Source organism: Mustela nivalis (genome assembly GCF_964662115.1).
Source record: "Mustela nivalis genome assembly, chromosome: 9".
NCBI classification, from domain to species: Eukaryota; Metazoa; Chordata; class Mammalia; order Carnivora; family Mustelidae; genus Mustela; species Mustela nivalis.
The window spans coordinates 102,363,381-102,381,919 of NC_139028.1; the positions used below are offsets into that span (position 1 = coordinate 102,363,381).

At 40.1% G+C, this 18,539-nt stretch overlaps 1 protein-coding gene across 12 annotated transcripts in view; it reads left to right on the plus strand.

Moving 5' to 3' along the window:
* Positions 1-217: 217 nt before the first annotated feature.
* Positions 218-18,539, plus strand: part of ATG13 (autophagy related 13) — a 54,311-nt gene continuing 35,989 nt past the window's right edge. For 2 of the 12 annotated variants that reach the window (XM_082747635.1, XM_082747641.1), the window contains exons 1-2: positions 231-575; positions 969-1,085. The gene's annotated coding sequence lies outside the window, so the exon portion shown is untranslated. Of the gene's footprint in view, positions 576-968; positions 1,086-18,539 lie in introns of all 12 variants that reach the window. The other 10 variants (XM_082747642.1, XM_082747636.1, XM_082747645.1 and 7 more) reach the window with 8 other exon arrangements.

Consider the following 18,539-nt stretch of genomic DNA (forward strand, 5'->3'; position numbering starts at 1 on the left):
CACATTCCACAGTTAACCCAAAGTTTTCACTCTTTCAAAGACCCTCCGTCCCCCGCCTTTATGCCGTTCTTTCCTTCTGAGACACTTGTAAAAGTTAGTGAGAAAGATTTACATGGGAAGGAAATCAACTTTTATGGGAATTAAGAAAAAAGGGATGAAATAAGGAGTCTACCCTGTAGCGAAAGTGCGGATGAAGTTACGCAGCTATATTTCCCCCATAGCCCTCTTCCTCCCCCCGCCTTCATCCGAGCGGATGAAAACAAACACTAACGATGGCGGCGCCGGGAGGCGACCGGCTGCTGGGCTTCAGGCAGTAGTGATCGATAGAGCTGTGAGGGTCCTCTTGAAGAACGAGAATCAACGTGAGTGCGACAACTCGCGCAGTCCTGTGAGTGAAACACCCGGGGCCCACGAACCACGAGCCTCCTGAGGCGTGAAGTGTCTATCTGCGACCCCTGCTGTCCCCGCAGCTCCGGAGTGCAGGAGTCCTCATCCAAGAGACGCAGCTGGCCGGCCCCAGGCCCCGGCCTCCGTAATGAGAGCCCCGAGCCACTCTCTGTGTCGCAGCTTTGCAGGTACTAACTTTAGTGGGGATACCCCCAGAACATTCAGCGCCCCCGGGTGGGAGGCAATGGATCTGCGGCCTAACGGGTACCTCCTTGTGAGGACTAAGCCAAGTAGCCCCAGAACAGTCCCTAGACCTTTCTTTGGGAAGTCGGGTTGGTTTAGGCCCCGTTGTCTCTCGATGGCCCCTAGTCTTAACAGAAATCCACAAAGCTTTCGTCTCTACTTTCTCAGCTCTTTGGGTTATGTCGTAAGGTTTTTGGAGGTAATTTGTGGGACCCTAACTCCGGGGTTGGTACCAATATGAGTGAGGTAGGTTTTCATTCAATCAAGATTTGTTGGGAAGAAAACAAAACAAAACAAAACAAAACTTGCTGAGTGCCAAATATGTACTCCGCGTGTAGGTGAGGGTGACTGTTGACTAGTGAAAAAAGGGACCCCAAGGTTCACGACTGTCTTCTTACTGGCAGTGGAACGACTTGTGGAAACCGGCGATCCGTTCTCATTTAATAAATCTCTGGGTAAGTGGCTAAGCACCTTTTGGGGTTCATCACTAACTCATGTCCGTTTTCACTTTCCAGGTCAGTTCTCAGCTTGCCCTGTCAATTGAGCGTAGCATTTCACTTTTAGTATTTTCCGTTTAGAGAGAGAGCGGGCGAGCTGGATCATTGTACTTAGTTTAAAACTCATCTGCTAAGATGGTAGAATTTATTAAACACTTACAGTAGGAAATGTGCAGTAATACACAACAGGACCCCCCCCCTTTTTTAAGATTTTATTTATTTATTTGACAGACTGAGATCACAAGTAGGCAAAGAGGCAGGCAGAGAGAGAGGAGGAAGCAGGCTCCCTGCTGAGCAGAGAGCTGGATGCTGGATGCTGTGCTCCATCCCAGGACGCTGGGATCATTACCTGAGCTGAAGGCAGAGGCTTTAACCCACTGAGCCACCCAGGCTCCCCCAACAGACCCCTTCTTTACACTAAGTTTATTTCTAGGTTTTCATATGTTTTATGAATGTTAGTCCTTTCCATGTATGGATTTTGTGGCCCCAACTAAATTATAAAAGTTTTGTTTTCATCTCCATTTTTCAGCTGAGCAGACATAAATGCTTGTGAAATGGAATCCTGAGTTAATATTTTTAATGCACAGTGAATGATGAGTAAGTGCTGAAGCAGGTATCGAATATATTGATCCATATAATGAGATGAATGTAGTTAATTCATGCACTGTCTTCAAATTACACCCTTTTGGGTGTAAAGTTAAGGATATGGCAACTTTTGAGATTTATATTTCATAAAAATTGCAAACCACTGGATTTTCCATTATTGTACTTAACACGTAACTCTTTTTATTGTGCATTTGTATTTTTCCCTTAGGAGTGGTTATTAAAATTGAATTTTATTTATTTTTTTTAAATAATTTTTTTAAAAGATTTTATTTATTTTATTTGACAGACAGATCACAAGTAGGCAAAGAGTCAGGCAGAGAGAGAAGGGGAAGCAGGCTCCCTGCTGAGCAGAGAGCCCGATGTGGGGCTCGATTCCAGGACACTGAGATCCTGTTCTGAGCTGAAGGCAGAGCTTAACACACTGAGCCACCCAGGCGCCCTTAAAATTGAATTTTAAAAATTGAACCAAAAACTGTAGATCTTGAGCTCTAAACACTCCCTATTACATTGTTTTATATAAGGACTAAGAATCGGCTAGACAGTGGAGTCCTACCATATGTGCATAGTGGGATTATACTGTATGGAGGTGAAGGCAAGAAATCTTTCCTGTTGTCTTTCCTGCCCCCATCTGCTCTGATTTAGCTGTATTAGCTTAGGACCTCCATGACTCAGAGCAAGGTGCCCATAGCCTAAATGCAAAAAGAAGACATTAATTTGAGCTTTCAAAGACCTAAGTCCTACTGTATGAGTGATTTTTTGAAGATAATTTTGACTATTCAGAAAAAGTACCCACTTGATAAGGTGCATTCCCAATATTCTGCATTTATATTTTGTTCAAATGGAAATGGAAGGTTTGTTTTGGAATCTTTATCTGGAGAGAAGTTATTTAGTTTTAGCAATACCTAAAAACACCAGAAATTTCATTTTTAAAGATTTATTTATTTGAGAGAGAGAGAGTGTGCACGCAGTGGGGAGGAGCAGAGGCGGAAGAGACCCAAGGGCACTGGGCACTGAGCACTGGGCGACTTGGGTCCTGATCTCATAACGGTGAGATCAGACCTGAGCTGAAATCAAGGGTCCTGCACTTAACTGACTGTGCTACTACCCAGGTGTCCCTGAAACTTGTTTTAAAGACTTCTTTTCCTTTTAAAACATTTTCTACTTTATTATGGAAGAGATGAATAATGATAACGCTGGTTGGAGTGCTGCTTAGATTACAAAAGGAAGAGTACACCTAAAAAAAATTCCTCGTTATGATCTTTGTTTTTCAACTTATTTTTCACTTTTATTTTTTATTTTTTAATGGCTTGCATGTTGTTGTTTTTTTTTTAGGATTTTATTTATTTGACAGACAGCGAGACAGGGAACACAAGCAAGGGGAGTTGGGAGGGAGAAGCAGGCTTCCCACTGAGTAGAGAGCCTGACTTAGGGCTCCATCCCAGGATCCTGAGATCTTGACCTGAGCCACCCAGACACCCCTTGTATGTTGACCTCAGAGTCTTCAAATACATGTACCTTACTAAAAGTTAATTTTTTTCCTAAAAGTTAATTCTTGAATAAAGGTTACTTAGATTTTATATGTGGATAATTTGGAAGTAATTTCCCCTATGAGGTGTTGAGCTGAGTAAAGCACCGTTTTCTAGTGCATGGGTTTAATAGATGAGAGGGTGTACCGGTTGCTGGTTCTTGCTTCCTCTCAGTCAAATTGTGGAGACCAATAAAAGCTCTTCAAGTGGTCCTTGATAGGATAAGGACGTTATAGCCAGGAAGAATGCAAAGGAGGCTCTCTAGGCTTCTGCCCACAGACTGTCAACAAAGTTTTCTTTCAGTTTGGGTTTTAAATCCTAAAAGGATTTTAAATCCTTAGAGGAATGTAAAATTAGTTTAAATTTTTCAAATCCTTAAAGGGATTTAAAATTAATTTAAAATAGTTGTTTTTAACTATAAACTGGGCTAGTTTATTAGAGAAATCCTTTAAATGCCACTGTAGGTAACACAGGAAATTTGTTTTGCCTTCATGGTGTCCCCCATATGTCCTTGGTTACAAGAGAAGGGCACCACTACTTAGAAAAACAACTTAGTTGACTATCTGACAGTAGTATCTTCTTAGTAAAATAAAGGTAAATAAAGAATTTATAGAAGTGCTAACTTAATACTATTATTTTGGAAAATGCTGCTTTCACTTTTGAGTTTTGATTCATACAAGTGTGAAAGAAATACAGAGTTTAAAATCCTTTTATATTCTCTCCAGTGTTAAGATTTGTTTGTTCCCCAGCACCTCCAATTCCTCCTGTATTGTCCACAACTATTAAGTCATTAGGAGAGAGATTATACTGAGAAATACTGAGATTTAGATGTCCTCTTTTAAGTAGAAGTTTAAGGGTGTTTTTACTCCTGAATCTATTTCTGTTGGAATGTTCAAGAGACCAGATATTTGGCCTAATTCATTCTTCAAAATAAATAGTTAATTAAGCTTGGCTTTATTTTATTTTATTAATTTTTTATTTTAAAGATTTTATTTATTTATTTGACAGACAAAGATCACAAGTAGACAGAGAGGCAGGCAGAGAGAGAGGAGGAAGCAGGCTCCCCACAGAGCACAGAGCCCAATGTGGGCCTCAATCCCAGGACCCTGGGATCAGGACCCGAGCCGAAGGCAGAGGCTTTAACCCATTGAGCCACCCAGGTGACCCGAGCCTGGCTTTATTTTTACTTCCACCTTCCATTTTCTTTTGGTTTATTTTACTTCTGGTTTCTTAAATTGAATGCTTAAGGTTTTAAATTATAAAGTCATTTAAGGCTATACATTTTCTTCTGAATATTTCTTTTGCTGTATCTCATTTTTTGGTTGTCATATATTCTCCATTTTATTTCTAGATAATTGCAATTTTGGTTTTTATTTCAATGTCTATTATAAAAAACTTCTTAATTTATATGTGGTTAACTTTTTGTTGTATATTTCTAGTTTATTGGATTATGGGCAAAAGCATCTAGGAAATTTTTTTAACAGTCAAGAGCACGATTAATTTATTATATTCCTTGACCCTGAGAGAAGAATGTGAAAGGTTGAGTTAGATAACAAGGTCTTTATTGAAGGTTTCATATATATAGCAAGTACTCTTTATAGGAACCATCTCATTTAATCCTCACCACAATCCCGTGAGGTAGGTATTACTTACTGACATTTTATAAGAAAGGAATTTGAGGTCTAGAAAGATTGAGTGACTTGCCCAATATACCATTACATATATTGAAAATTGGTTTTATTATTCAGATCCTCTATGTTTTTGTTTATATCTACTTGAGCTGTTGTCAAAGAGGTATGTTGAATCTTCAGGTATCGTTTTGGTTTGATCAAACTCTCGAGTAGTAACTCTAGGAATTTTTGCTTTATATATTTTATTGCTATATTACTTCTGTATAAAGTTTATGGCAATTATATTTTCTGAGAGTATTTTGTCATTATTCAATATCCCTTTTAATCTCATTTCATCACTTTTGGCCTAAAATGCTGCTATAAATATTGCTACTTTGGCTTTCTTTTTCTTTTCCTTCGTCTTCCTTTTTTTTTTTTTTTTAGCTGAGTATATCTGTGCTGTTTCTTTATTTTCAAACTTTCTTTGTAACTCTTAGCTAGGAAGACTATTTCAGTTGTTTAAACCTTTCTATTCTGTTCCTTATTTGTCTGCAAAGAACTTTCTCAGTGGAAAAGAGGTTCTCTACAATTTAATAATAACCCTAAGGTTTGGAAAGTGGGGAAATTACTGTTTTCTGTTTGTACTTCAAATTGTACTTAACTTTTTTTTTTAAGATTTTATTTATTTATTTGACACAGAGAGAGAGAGATCACAAGTAGACAGAGAGGCAGGCAGAGAGAGAGGGGAAAGTAGTCTCCCTGCTAAGCAGAGAGCCTGATGGGGGGCTCAATCCTAGGACCCTGAGATCATGACCCAAGCCAAAGGCAAAGGCTTAACCCATTGAGCCACTCAGGGGCTCCTGTACTTAGCTATTTTTTCTTAAATGTTACTGATTTGCCATATTGAGCTTTTTTTTTTTTTAAGATTTTTGTTTATTTATTTGACAGACAGAGATCACAAGCAGGCAGAGAGGCAGGCAGAGAGAGAGGAGGAAGCAGGCTCCCTGCTGAGCAGAGAGCCCAATGCGGGGCTTGATCCCAGGACTCTGAGATCATGACCTGAGCCGAAGGCAGTGGCTTAACCCACTGAGCCACCCAGGCGCCCCCTTATTGAGCTTTTTATTCTGAATCTAAAACATTAAAAAAACTCTATGTTAAAAACTGGAAAACAGGGGTTCCTGGTTTGCCTAGTCAGTTAAGTGTTTGCCTTTGGCTCAGGTGATGATCCCAGGATACTAGGATTACGCCTCAGGTCAGGGTCCCTGCTCAGGGGGAGTCTGCTTTTCCCTCGCCCTCTATCCCTACGCCTGCTTGTGTACTTGCTCTCACTCTATCTCAAATAAATAAATAAAATCTTTAAAAAAGGAAAAAGAACCTGGAAAAGATTATTTTTTTGGTAAACTTTAGTTAACTATTCCCCACCTTTTTTTTATTAGTAGACTCCATGCCCAGTATGGAGCCCAACAGGGATCTTGAACTCATAACCCTGAGATCAAGACCTGAGCCAAAATCAAGAGTCAGACACAACTGACTGAGCCACCCAGGAGCCCCTAACTTTTTCCAGTTTTAAGGACAAGAGATATTATTTGGAGTCATTTTATATAATCTCTTGCCAAATTATTCAGTTGTTTCTTTGAAGTATTTGCCTCTTTTCTTCTTTGTTGTCTACATCACTTTAAGTCTAATGTATCACCAATTCCCCATCTGGATTGCTGAAGTAGCTTCCTAGCTAGTCTCCACCTTTTGTCCCTTTACTTTATTCTCCCCTCTCTGTATTCAGATTAATGTCCCAAAATCTTACCCAAAGAAGCATCTGCACTGACTCCTAGTAATCCTCTAGAGCCTCTTTTCCTCACTTTCATGACCCCTGGTAATCTGGCCAGACCACACTTTTTAAAAAAAAAAAATTCATTATTTGATAGAGCCCAAGTGGAGGGGCAGCAGGCAGAGGGATAGGGAGAAGCAGGCTCCTCGCTGAGCAGGAAGCCCAATGTGGGGCTTGATCCCAGGACCCTTGGATCATAATCCAAGCCGAAGGCAGATGCTTAACTGACTGAGCCACCCAGGCTTTATTTTGTCATTACCCCTTTACATGAAAATTCTCAGCTATATATTTCCTAATTTTGCTTCTCTCATATTCTTTCTCCTCTCCCTCTGAGACTCCACTTACATATATGTTAGACCTGTCCCTGTGTCCCCCATGTCTCAGGTAACCACCTGTGTCATTTTTTACCTATTGTCATGGTATGATTAAATACCTTAATTCATGCCCTTTGATTCTCAAAAGTATCCCAAGAGTATATGGTCACTTTATGTCTTTCTTTTCTTTATTTTCTGTCCTTTTGCTCTTCTGTACTTTATTCCTGATACTTTCTTTCTGGTCTGTATTCATGTTCACTGTTTCTGTCTTCTGCTGGTCTAATCTGCTATTAGACTCAACCATTGAGTTTTTGTTTTTTTTCTTTTTAACCATTGAGTTCTTAATTTAGTCTTTTTTTTTTAGTTCTAGAATTTCTCCTTAGTTCTTTTTGCATTGTTTAGTTCTCTGTCAAAGTCCTCAATTTTGTGCTTTATTTAATTGAACATATTAAGCATAGTAATTTTAAGAATGTCTGATTATTAATATACTTTTAATGTCTATTGTATCTGTTAGATTTGGATCATTTAGGTTTATCTCCATGAATGCCCAGTTTATTTTTTATGTGCCAGGTATTATATATGAAAAATCATAGAGGTAATTTGGAGCCTAGGGTGACATCATTGTCTTCCAGAAAGAAGTTACATGTGTTTCTGGCAGAGACCAAGGACAGACCTTATCCCACATTGTTGAAGATAGTTATGTTTAAAAATTTTTATAGTAAAAACTTTAAAATATTTATCTTGAAATAATACAAATTATAACTGCACTTTGTTGTTTTCTGAGAGAAAACATATACACTGTTTTTATAAATTAAAAAAAATAGTACAGCAGTAGCATGTTTTTCTGGATTGTATATTATGGATAAAAATGGAAAGGAGGAACAGAGATAGACTATGAAGAACAAAGAAATATTTGGAGAAGAAGGAAAAGAAGAAAGACCTATACATAATATCTGTCATCTCTATCCCTTTTGTCCTCATTTTGTGTGCTAATCTTAAAATTCAACCCATTACCTAATGTAAAATGGTATGGCTGCTTTGGAAGACACTTTGGCAGTTTCTCAAAAAGTTAAATGTTGAATTACCATATGACCCAGTAATTCCCTTTGTAGGTATATATAAAGAATTGAGAACATATGTTAACACAAAAACTTGTACATGAATGTTCTTAGCAGTATTATTTATAATAGCCAAAAAGTGGAGACAGCTCAAATATTCGTCAACTGATGAATCAGTAAACCAAATTTGGTGTAGCCATACCATGGAATATTATTCAGCCATAAAAAGGAATGAAGTACTGAAACTACAACATAGATTGAACCTTAAAAACCTTATGTTTAGTGAAAGAAACAAACCACAACAAGACCACATATTCTATAATTTCCTTTATACAAAATGTCCAGAATAAGCAAGTCCATAGCTACAAAGCATAATAATGGTGGCCAGGCACTGGAAGGAGGGAGAATTGGGGAGTGACTGATAACAGATGTGGGATTCCATTTTAGTGCATGAAAATGGTATGGTTGTGAATCTACTAAATTAGTGAATATATTAAAATGCACCAGTCTGTATACTTTAAAATGGCAAATTTTATAATATGTGAATATCTCAATTTTTAAGAAAAACTGTGAAATGATTTTTTAAAAAATCCTAAATCACTCCTGCCTCCAGTTCAAAAGCTCTAGGTCTGTGTCCCCTTCCTCCCAAGCTACTCTCTATTCTCAATACTGTGCACTCTGTAGTTTTCAAAACAACCTTTCCTTGCTACCTTATACTCAGATCTTTACAGCTGTGATTTTTGTCATGCTTATACTGATTTCCTGATGATTTGGGCCTTAATACTCTGTAGGTGCCATAAACTTTCTCTTTTATATGTTTGCCATGTTCACAAATAAGCATATTTTCTTTGAGCTTGCCCATTCCCATCTCAGATGTGTAGTCTTTCATATTGTTCTTTTGCATTTTTGGTATTTTACTTCTCTGTGCAGTCTGTAAGTTCTTATTTTTTTTAAAGTTTGGTTAAGTTTTTTAGTGAGCTTTACCCCCAACATGGAGTGTGAACAGCTGCTCTGAGATCAAGAGTGGCATGCTCTTCTGACTGAGCCAGCCAGGCCTTCAGTCTGTAAATTCTTAAATTATGAATTCATCTAGCTACAAGTTGGGAGGAATAGTTGAGAGTGTGGCTTGGCAGCAGGCTCTTGATAATCCAAGGTTGCTGAAAGTTCTCCCAAGGCTCTTTCTGGGCTTGCCTCTACCTGTTTCTAAGGATTACCATGGTTCTGGGACCAGTTATATATACAGTATATATCTCTCTGTGTCATATGCTATATAATATAATAATATATGATTTCTTTTTTCCCTTTTTATTTTTTTGCTGGGTCCTTGAGAAAAGTTACTTGTATTTCTTTTTTTTTTTTTTAAGATTTTTTTTAATTTATTTGACAGAGAGAGATCACAAGTAGTCGGGCAGGCAGAGAGAGAAGGGAAGCAGGCTCCCTGCTGAGCAGAGAGCCCAATGCAGGGCTCAATCCCAGGACCTGGAGATCATGACCTGGGCTGAAGGCAGAGGCTTAACCCACTGAGCCACCCAAGGGCCCCAGTTACTTGTATTTCTTGAGAACAAGAGCATTGACCAAAGTGTAATTGTATCAAATTTAGGAAATTTAACATCAGTATACAGTTATTGGTATACCTAGTATACAGTCAGTACCAAATGTTACCAGTTATTTTAGTACTCTTCTTTATAGCAGCTTCTATTTTTAAGATTTTATTTATCTGTTTATTTATTGTATTTTTAAGTAATCTGTACACCTGGTGTGGGGCTTGAACTAAAAACCCTGAGATCAAGAGTTGCAGGCTCTACTGACTAACTCACCCTGGCTCCCCTATAGAAACTCTTCTGGAAGTACATGATTGGGGTGCTTGGGTAGCTCAGTCAATTAAGCTACCCACTCTTGACTCTGGCTCAGGTCATGATCTTCAGGTGTTAAGATCAAGCCCTGCATCAGGCTTCACTATCAGTGTGGAGTCTGCTTGAGATTCTCTCTCTCTCTCTGTCCCTCTCCCCACCGGTATAGACTAGTTCTCACTTGCTCTCTTTCTCTCAAGTAAATCTTATAAAAATCCATGATCAAGCATTGCATTTAGTCGTCATACCTCTTTAATTGCCTTTATTCTAAAACATTTTTTCAGCCTTTTTTGGGGGGGGTGTCTTTGATAAGATTGACACATTTTAAGACTACAAGCCAATTATTTGTAAAAATGCCCTGTCTTTTAATTTAAGCTCATCTAATTGCTTCTCATGGTTAGAGTCTGATAGCTACAATAAGTAGGAAAGCTACAATAAGTAACATGTCTTCTTACTATATGACATCAAGAGGAATGTAGTATCAATTTTCCAATTGTTGGTATGTTTCTTTCATTACTTTGTTAAAACTGTATCTAGCAGGGGCACCTGGGTGGCTCAGTGGGTTAAACCTCTGACTTTGGCTCGGGTCATGGTCTCAGGATCCTGGGATCATGCCCTGCATCGCACTCTCTGCTCAGCAGGGAGCCTGCTTCCCCTGCCACCACCCCCGCGCTGGCCTGCCTCTGCCTACTTGTGATCTCTCTCTCTGTGAAATAAATAAATAAATAAAATCTTTTAAAAAGGGGGGGGGGGATGGCGCCTGGGTGGCTCAGTGGGTTAAAGCCTCTGCCTTAGGCTCAGGTCATGATCCCAAGGTCCTGGGATCGAGCCCCACATTGGGCTCTCTGCTCAACAGGGAGCCTGCTTCCCCCTCTCTCTCTGCCTGCCTTTCTTCCTACTTGTGATCTCTGTCTGTCAAATAGATTAATAAAATCTTAAAAAAAAAAAAAAAGACTGTATCTACCAGACTTCTCTGTAATAAGTAATCTGTGGGAAGATTGTGTAAATACTGCATTTGCCAACAAACGGTCACCTAGTGGTTATCTATTGGTGATTCCCCCTCCCCCCGTGCCCTGGTGATTTTCTTGAGTCAGTTATTCATAATAGTTGCAGAATGGTGATTTTTATAATTTTGTCATTCTTTGTACATTTACTACTTGACAATCTACTGTGATGAAGTATTAATCTTCCCCCATTTATTATACATCTGCCTCTGAAACCAGTGTTGAAGAAAATGTGAAGATCCTTGCTGTAGACGGTAAACAAAATGGCAAGAAAAGATCGTCTCTGCTCTTCCATTGTTAGCTAGGAAAGTAAATATAAAATTGTGAGTTTAAATTTCAGTGCTCCCCAGACTTCATATACTTACATGATAAACATGTGCTTAAAAGTGATTTATGGGGGCACCTGAGTGGCTCAGTGGGTTAAAGCCTCTGCCTTCAGCTCAGGTCATGATCCCAGGGTGCTGGGATCAAGCCCCACATCCGGCTCTATGCTCAGCAGGGAGCCTGCTTCCTCCTCTCTCTCTGCCTGCCTCTCTGCCTACTTGTGATCTCTGTCAAATAAATAAAATCTTAAAAAAAAAAAAAGTGCTTTATGGGGGGCACCTGGGTGGCTCAGTTGTTAAGCATCTGCCTTTGGCTCGGGTCATGGTCCCAGGGTTCTGGGATCAAGCCCTGAATTGGGCTCCCTGCTCGGCGAGAAGTCTGCTTCTCCCTCTCCCACTCCACCTTCTTGTATTCCCTTTCTCGCTGTCTCTTTCTCTCTGTCAAAAAAAGTGGATGAAATCTTTAAAAAAAACAATAAACAAACAAATAAATAAGTGCTTTATGGAAGGGCACTTGGGTGACTCAGTTGGTTTAGCACCTGACTCTTGATTTCAACTCAAGTGGTGATCTCAGGGTCATGAGATTGAGCCCCGCCTTGGCTCTGCGCTGGGCATGGAGCCTGCTTAAGATTCTCTCTTCCTCTCCTCCTATCCCTACCCCATTCCCCTCTCTCAGACGCATGTGCATTCTCTCTTTTTAAAAAATCTAAAAGTGGTTTATGGGTACAGTGTTAAATTCTTATCAATCTTGAAAATAATATTTGTGCTAAGCATCTGTCAGTAATTTTTTAAATTGTAGGCAAAATAACCCTATGATCTCTTTAATAGTTGTTGAAGTTACTATTTTGTAGTTTGCATGATGAATAGAAATAAGCATATATAAATATGAAAGCAATATCATTAACATGCCGGGAGTTGTTACTCAAAGCAACTGAATTTGGTTAATACTTAAATCATGGAACTGTTAGCTTTTCAGTATTAGATTAGTTCCATATATAGATTGCTTTTCAAAAAGCCTAAAGTTGTCAAGAGAGTTAGAAAACAAGCCACAGACTGGAAACAAATAATTTGCAAAAGACACACATCTGATGAAAGACTTATCCAAAATATACAAAGAACTCTTAAAACTCAATAATAAAATACACAATCCCATTAAAAAATGGACCAAAGACCTTAACAGACACCTCACCAAAGATATACAGATGAGAAAGAGTCATATGAAAAGATACTTAGCGTCAGTGAAATGAGATACACATACAAGATTATTATGGTATTACTGACAGTGTTTCCTACACTGTACTTTTCATCCTGTGACTGACTTATTTTATAGCTGGAAGTCTGTACTTCTTAATCCCCTTCACCTATCTCCCCATCCCCCTACCCAAAACTAAACATACTCTTAACCATATGATCCACCAATGACACTCCTTGGTATTTACTAAAGAAAGAAATTGAAAACTTGTCCCCAGCACCACAAGGGTTCTTAGAGCCTTCCTTGGGGGAAATTCAGTGTCCTCAGAGGCCAAAACCTCTATATACTGACATTTGAGGTTTTTTTCTAATTGAAAAAGGGGGGGGTGGCGTGTGCAACTTGTTTCCAGTGATCCTCTGAGCCCCATCAAATTACCAGACTCACTCATATACCCTGAGTTTCTGCTGTTTTTTTGGTGCATCACACTCAAATTGAATGGGACAGCAAAGGGATCACCAGTCATTTGATGAAAGCCTCCAACATGGCTGCCTGTGTTTTTCAAGCCAAGTGGAGAAGGGGGCTCCAGAGATGGGAGTGGGAGTGTGTATTGTATGGATGGAGATTTCTATGATTTGTCCTGCATAACTGACCACCCCGACCTGCACATACACAGACAGGCTAAAGAATATTGTTTATGAGACTTGTGCTGGATAAGTGATCTTGGGAGCCTGATTAGTTGACATTAGCTGGTCTCCAGGTCAGAATTGGACCTTCTGGTCTGGACGCTAAGAGCCATAAATTTTGCCTTACATCCCCTCCTGCTCCAAGTTGGGCTGGCCCCTCAGAATGGAATTGAGAAGGGGGTGGCAAGCACATGTGGCCCAGGCTCCTTGAAGATGTTAGACATGATAACAGGAATTCAGCTCACTCCAAACTGCACATAGGCGAATGTCGCGGCCAGCGGGTATGAGGATGGTGAAAAGAATTCAGAGACAAAGAGATGGGGGCAGGAGGGACACTGAGGAGGATGTCCAACAGTGCCAATTTTATACCACATCTTACAAGCATTTATAAGGCAGATCACAATAGAAGGAGTAATACATCAGTACCTAGTCAGATGACCCCAAGTTCCTATAGCAAGTTTACATTAACTACAAGTAAACCTCGTGATGCCAGGTAGTTTTGGCTAAAGCCATTAGCAAGACAGTCTACCAGGGAGTGGGTTATGGGCAGTACAGGAACAACAAGGACCAAGTAAGAATTCATGACCCTGACCACATTGTTCCCTTCTGTAGGGAGAGCGCGTGGTGAAAGTCATGTAGGCGAGCGCACGACACACAGCACAAACCCTTTCTCAGTGTTACTCAACTTTCCTGTCCTTAACCCCTTATCAAGGCGTCCGGACTTGAAAGGAGACACAAGTCAGGGCCTGGTTTGATCCATGACTCCAACCATGCCGTAGCCTCCAACAGGCGAACACTTGTTTAACTTCAGATCCTGTTGTTTGCCCTCCAAATATGGACCTTACGGGGATTTTCAGTTGGAGGTCTCACCTGAGGGGTGGACACTCGTCCATGCTTCTCAGTGGAGACTCCAGCGTGGCTGTCTTCATGGGGCTTCAGCTAATGAGGTTGGATGTTTTAAGTACCTGATTTGATATAACTCTTATTCTGATTTACTGCTTACTGTTGCCCTCACCTATGCAAATTTCCCTTTTCTTTCTGTTTCTATTCATGGTTTTTGTTTTTGTTTTTTTTAAAGATTTTATTTATTTGAGGGCACCTGGGTGGCTCAATGGGTTAAACTTCTGCCTTTGACTCAGATCATGATCTCAGGGTCCTGGAATCGAGCCCCGCATCGGGCTCTCTGCTCAGCAGGGAGCCTGCTTCCCCCTCTCTGCCTGCTGCTCTGCCTATTTATGATCTCTCTTTCTGGCAAATAAATATTTATTTGAGAGAGAAAGCATGAGTGGTTGGCAGTGGGAGAGGAAAAGCTGACTGCCTTCTGAGCAGACAGACCCATGTGGGGCTCAGTCCCAGGGCCCTGAAATCATGACCTAAGCCGAAGGCAGATGCTTAACTGACTGAGCCACCCAGGTGCCACTCTCTTAGATTTTTATAATACCAATAAAGTGGTTTTTTCCCCCTTGGAAACTGAGAGTACTGCTCCCCCCATGAATCTTTTCTTCAGAACAGAGTGCCTCATACAGACCTGATGGAAATCCAGCATGTTCTTTGATTCATTGTTTCCAAAAAGTCAATGTCCAGTCTTCTGACATGAAGGAGGAAGGGCTGTTTTGCCCTGCGTGGGGTTATGAAAGGAGTGTGGGGCCTAGAGTGGGGTCTAACTGCTTCTTTTATGGACTTTTATAAAATAATCTTCCTGTTTCAGCTTCATCGGCCATTCTACTTTTTTAGGAGAGATCTGGTAATTCTCATTCCTTAGCCTCTTTGGGGTTTGGTTCTGATGAGTTTGCTTTGTCAGCTCTGCTCAGTCAGTTATCTATTCCTTCTGTTTTCTGTCTTCCAAAACTGTGATGCTATTATCTCCATGCGTATTCTTCTGGTCCCTGTGCGTATGCTTTTTAAGCCCTCCCACCCCCGGCCCTGCCATTTTTTGTTTTAATGGTGTTTTAGGAGTGAGTAGAAATAAACAAGCATGGAAACCTTTATACTTAACCAGTCTTTTCACTTTTTGCCTTCCAATATTTTGTTGATATCTTTCATTTGTTATTTCCTTTTGTGCCATTATTATTATTATTTTTAATATTTTATGTATTTGAGAGAGAGAGAGAGCAGAAACAGGGGCATTGGCAGATGGAGAGAGGCAGACTCCCTGCTGAGCAGGGAGCCCAACTCAGGGCTCAGTCCCGGGACCTGGAGATCGTGGCCTGAGCTGAAGGCAGATGCTTATCTAACTGAGCCACAAAGGCGCCCCCTTTTCTGCCTTTATTTACAACCTTTATATTTCTGTGCTCTTAACTGGGGATTGGGAAGATAGTTGAGATAAATGTTTACCTACTTAAGTAGAACTCATTTTCTAAAGTTAAAATTACCATTTCGGTATGAAAGTCAAAAGAAGTAGAGAACCTGCCTATCTGGTTAAGTCTGCTTTTCCCTTGTTGATTATGTATTTTGCACTGGAGCAGTGGTGTAGAATCTTCTGTCTAGTATTTGGATGTCGATGATTATCTACAGCTTACATAACAATGTAAGATTATCTACATCTTATATAACAATGAGGAGTTAAACACGAACTCCCCATTCTTTCCTTCCCCAGCTCCTGACAAGCACGCATGCTTTATGGCAATGATCTGACTTCTTGAGTACTTCATAACAGTGGTATCATACAGCATTTGTCCTTTTGTGACTGGCTTATTTCATTTAGTAATGTCCTCAGGGTTCATCCATGTTGTAGCATGTATCAGAATTTCCTTTTTAAGGCTGGATAATATTCCATTGTATATGTATATATTGTGTATAGACATACCACATTTTGCTTATTTATATTTTCAGTACTTGTTTTAAAATAGTTTAGTATAGTATAAATCTCTACATGTTCTAAATACTTTGGGAACCTTAAAGAATTACTTGTTAGGAATTTCTGTTAATGAAAATGATGGAAGTAACTGGGTGGCTCAATCAGTTAAGCATCCGACTCTTGCTTTTGGCTCAGGTCATGATCTCAGGAGTGTGAGATGCAGCCCCATGGCTGGCTCCCCCGTAGGCTTGGAGCCTGCTTAAGATTCTCCCCCTCTCTTCCCTCCACTCTCAAGTGTGTTCTCTCACTCTCTAAAAAAAATGGGGGGAAAAAACGAAATGATGTACAGAGAATGTTGTTGAACTGAAATTGCAACTCAAAGCCCACTAAAAATTTTTTGTTGTTAAATGTATAAGTCTTAAAGAAAGGCCTTAATTGAGGTTATTTCTCAGGCAGGAAAAGCTGTGAATGGTGAGTCTGGGGGAAAAGAGGTGTTGATGAGGGGATAGCAGTATTTGTGGGAGGATTACAATGTGTAAATATATTTCTGACCTAATTAAGCCATTTTATTAAAGGTAACACTTGATAAATTTAATCAAATATATGTTGGTGGGAACCACATAGAATTATTTTGTAAATATCTGAAATTATACATAGTAATTAGGTTATGTCCCTAGGGCAAAACATTTAATAAAGAAGGTGGTAGGTAGCTGTGATTAACTTACATATTCAGGGGGTGCCTGTGTGGCTCAGTCGGTTAAGCAACTGCCTTCGGTTCAGGTCATGATCCCCGGGTCCTGGGATCAAGCCCGGCATCGGGCTCCCTGCTTGGTGGGAAGCCTGCTGCTCCGTCTCCCACTCCCTCTGCTTGTGATCCCTCTCTTGCTATGTCTCTCTCTGTCAAATAAATAAATAAAATCTTAAAAACAAGCAAACAAACAAAAACTTAGGGGCGCCTGGGTGGCTCAGTGGGTTAAAGCCTCTGCCTTTGGCTCAGGTCATGATTCCAGGGTCCTGGGATTGAGCCTTGCGTTGGTCTCTGTCCTCAGCGGGGAGCCTGCTTCCCACTACCCCCACCTCTGCCTGCCTCTCTGCCTACTTGTGATCTTCTCTCAAATAAATAAACTCTTAAAAAAAAAACCTTATATATTTAGCATATTATCAGTGAAGGGATAAGTGTGCAGAAGAGTTTGCAACATAATTGAAACACTGAGTTTGCAACATAATTGAAACCCCATAATGCTAAGAGGTGAAATGGCCTTGATTTGAACTAAGTGATAACCTAAAGCCATACTTTGGCTCAGTCCTCTAGCAGCTGATGAACTGCTTTAAAACCCACCATATTAGGGCATCTGCAACCTTAATGTAAACAGCCTTTTAGTCAATTACAATGTGTTGGTGATGACAACGAATGTGGGCCATGGTCTGCAATGCCTAAAGAATCATAAAGCCAAGTGAATACATACATTGTCAGTTACGAAGCCTCTCTAGGCTTTCTGGGTTGGCGGGGAGAGAATGCCCCTCAGATGGGTTGGGGGGAGGGGCAGAGTGAGGGAGAATCCCAGGCAGGGTCCACAGGAGGAGTGTGGAGCCCGGTGCAGGGCTTGATTCCAGGCTCCTGAGATACAGAGTCAGACGCTTAACCATCTGAGCCACCCAGTTACCCTTCTCTAGACTCTTGGTGGAATTCCAGTCGGCTTACCCCTGAGGTGGAGAAAGATACATGAATCTCATAGTAGGATGATACCTAGTTAACCTTCGGAAATAATTTTGGTTTCACAAAATGGCCGCTTTTAGGAAAGGCATTATGTTGATCACTTAATGCTTCTATTTCCATCTACTTAGCCATTTTATTTTTCAAATAATAAACTGGATTTATGGTATATACACTCTCTTATAACTGAAGTCCTCAAAACCCTGATTGAACTAATAAAATTGTTTTTTTGAGGGGCGCCTGGGTGGCTCAGTGGGTTAAGCCGCTGCCTTCGGCTCAGGTCATGATCTCAGGGTCCTGGGATAGAGTCCCGCATTGGTCTCTCTGCTCAGCAGGGAGTCAGCTTCCTCCTCTCTCTCTCTCTCTCTGCCTGCCTCTCTGCCTACTTGTGATCTCTCTCTGTCAAATAAATAAATAAAATCTTGAAAAAAAAAATTCTAAAAAAAAAAAAAAAGTGCTAGCAGACCTCTGATTACCTTTTCAAAATCATCTCACCTGTTTTCCCTGCTGACTTTGCATGGGCAATCATGAAGTTGAAACTTAGGAGTTTGTCAAAATTTCTGGAACATAAGAGCCATATGAGATAATGCTTTACTTACTCTTTTAGCATTGTGCCTCAGGTTTACAAGGTAACCTAGTAGAAGATGTTGAGGAAAACTTTTCCTACGTTCTTATGTTTAGTACCTAAGAGCCTGCAATTTAAACTGACATGAGACTATCAACTATAGCAGTACTCAGTGATGAATAACCCTGGTGGTTAGCATTTGGGACTTATAGGTCTAATTTAGTAAGAGAAAGAGGCCTAGGAGAAAAGGCTTATTTTATTTTATTTTATTTTTTTTTTTAAAGATTTATTTATTTATTTATTTGACAGACAGAGATCACAAGTAGGCAGAGAGGCAGGCAGAGA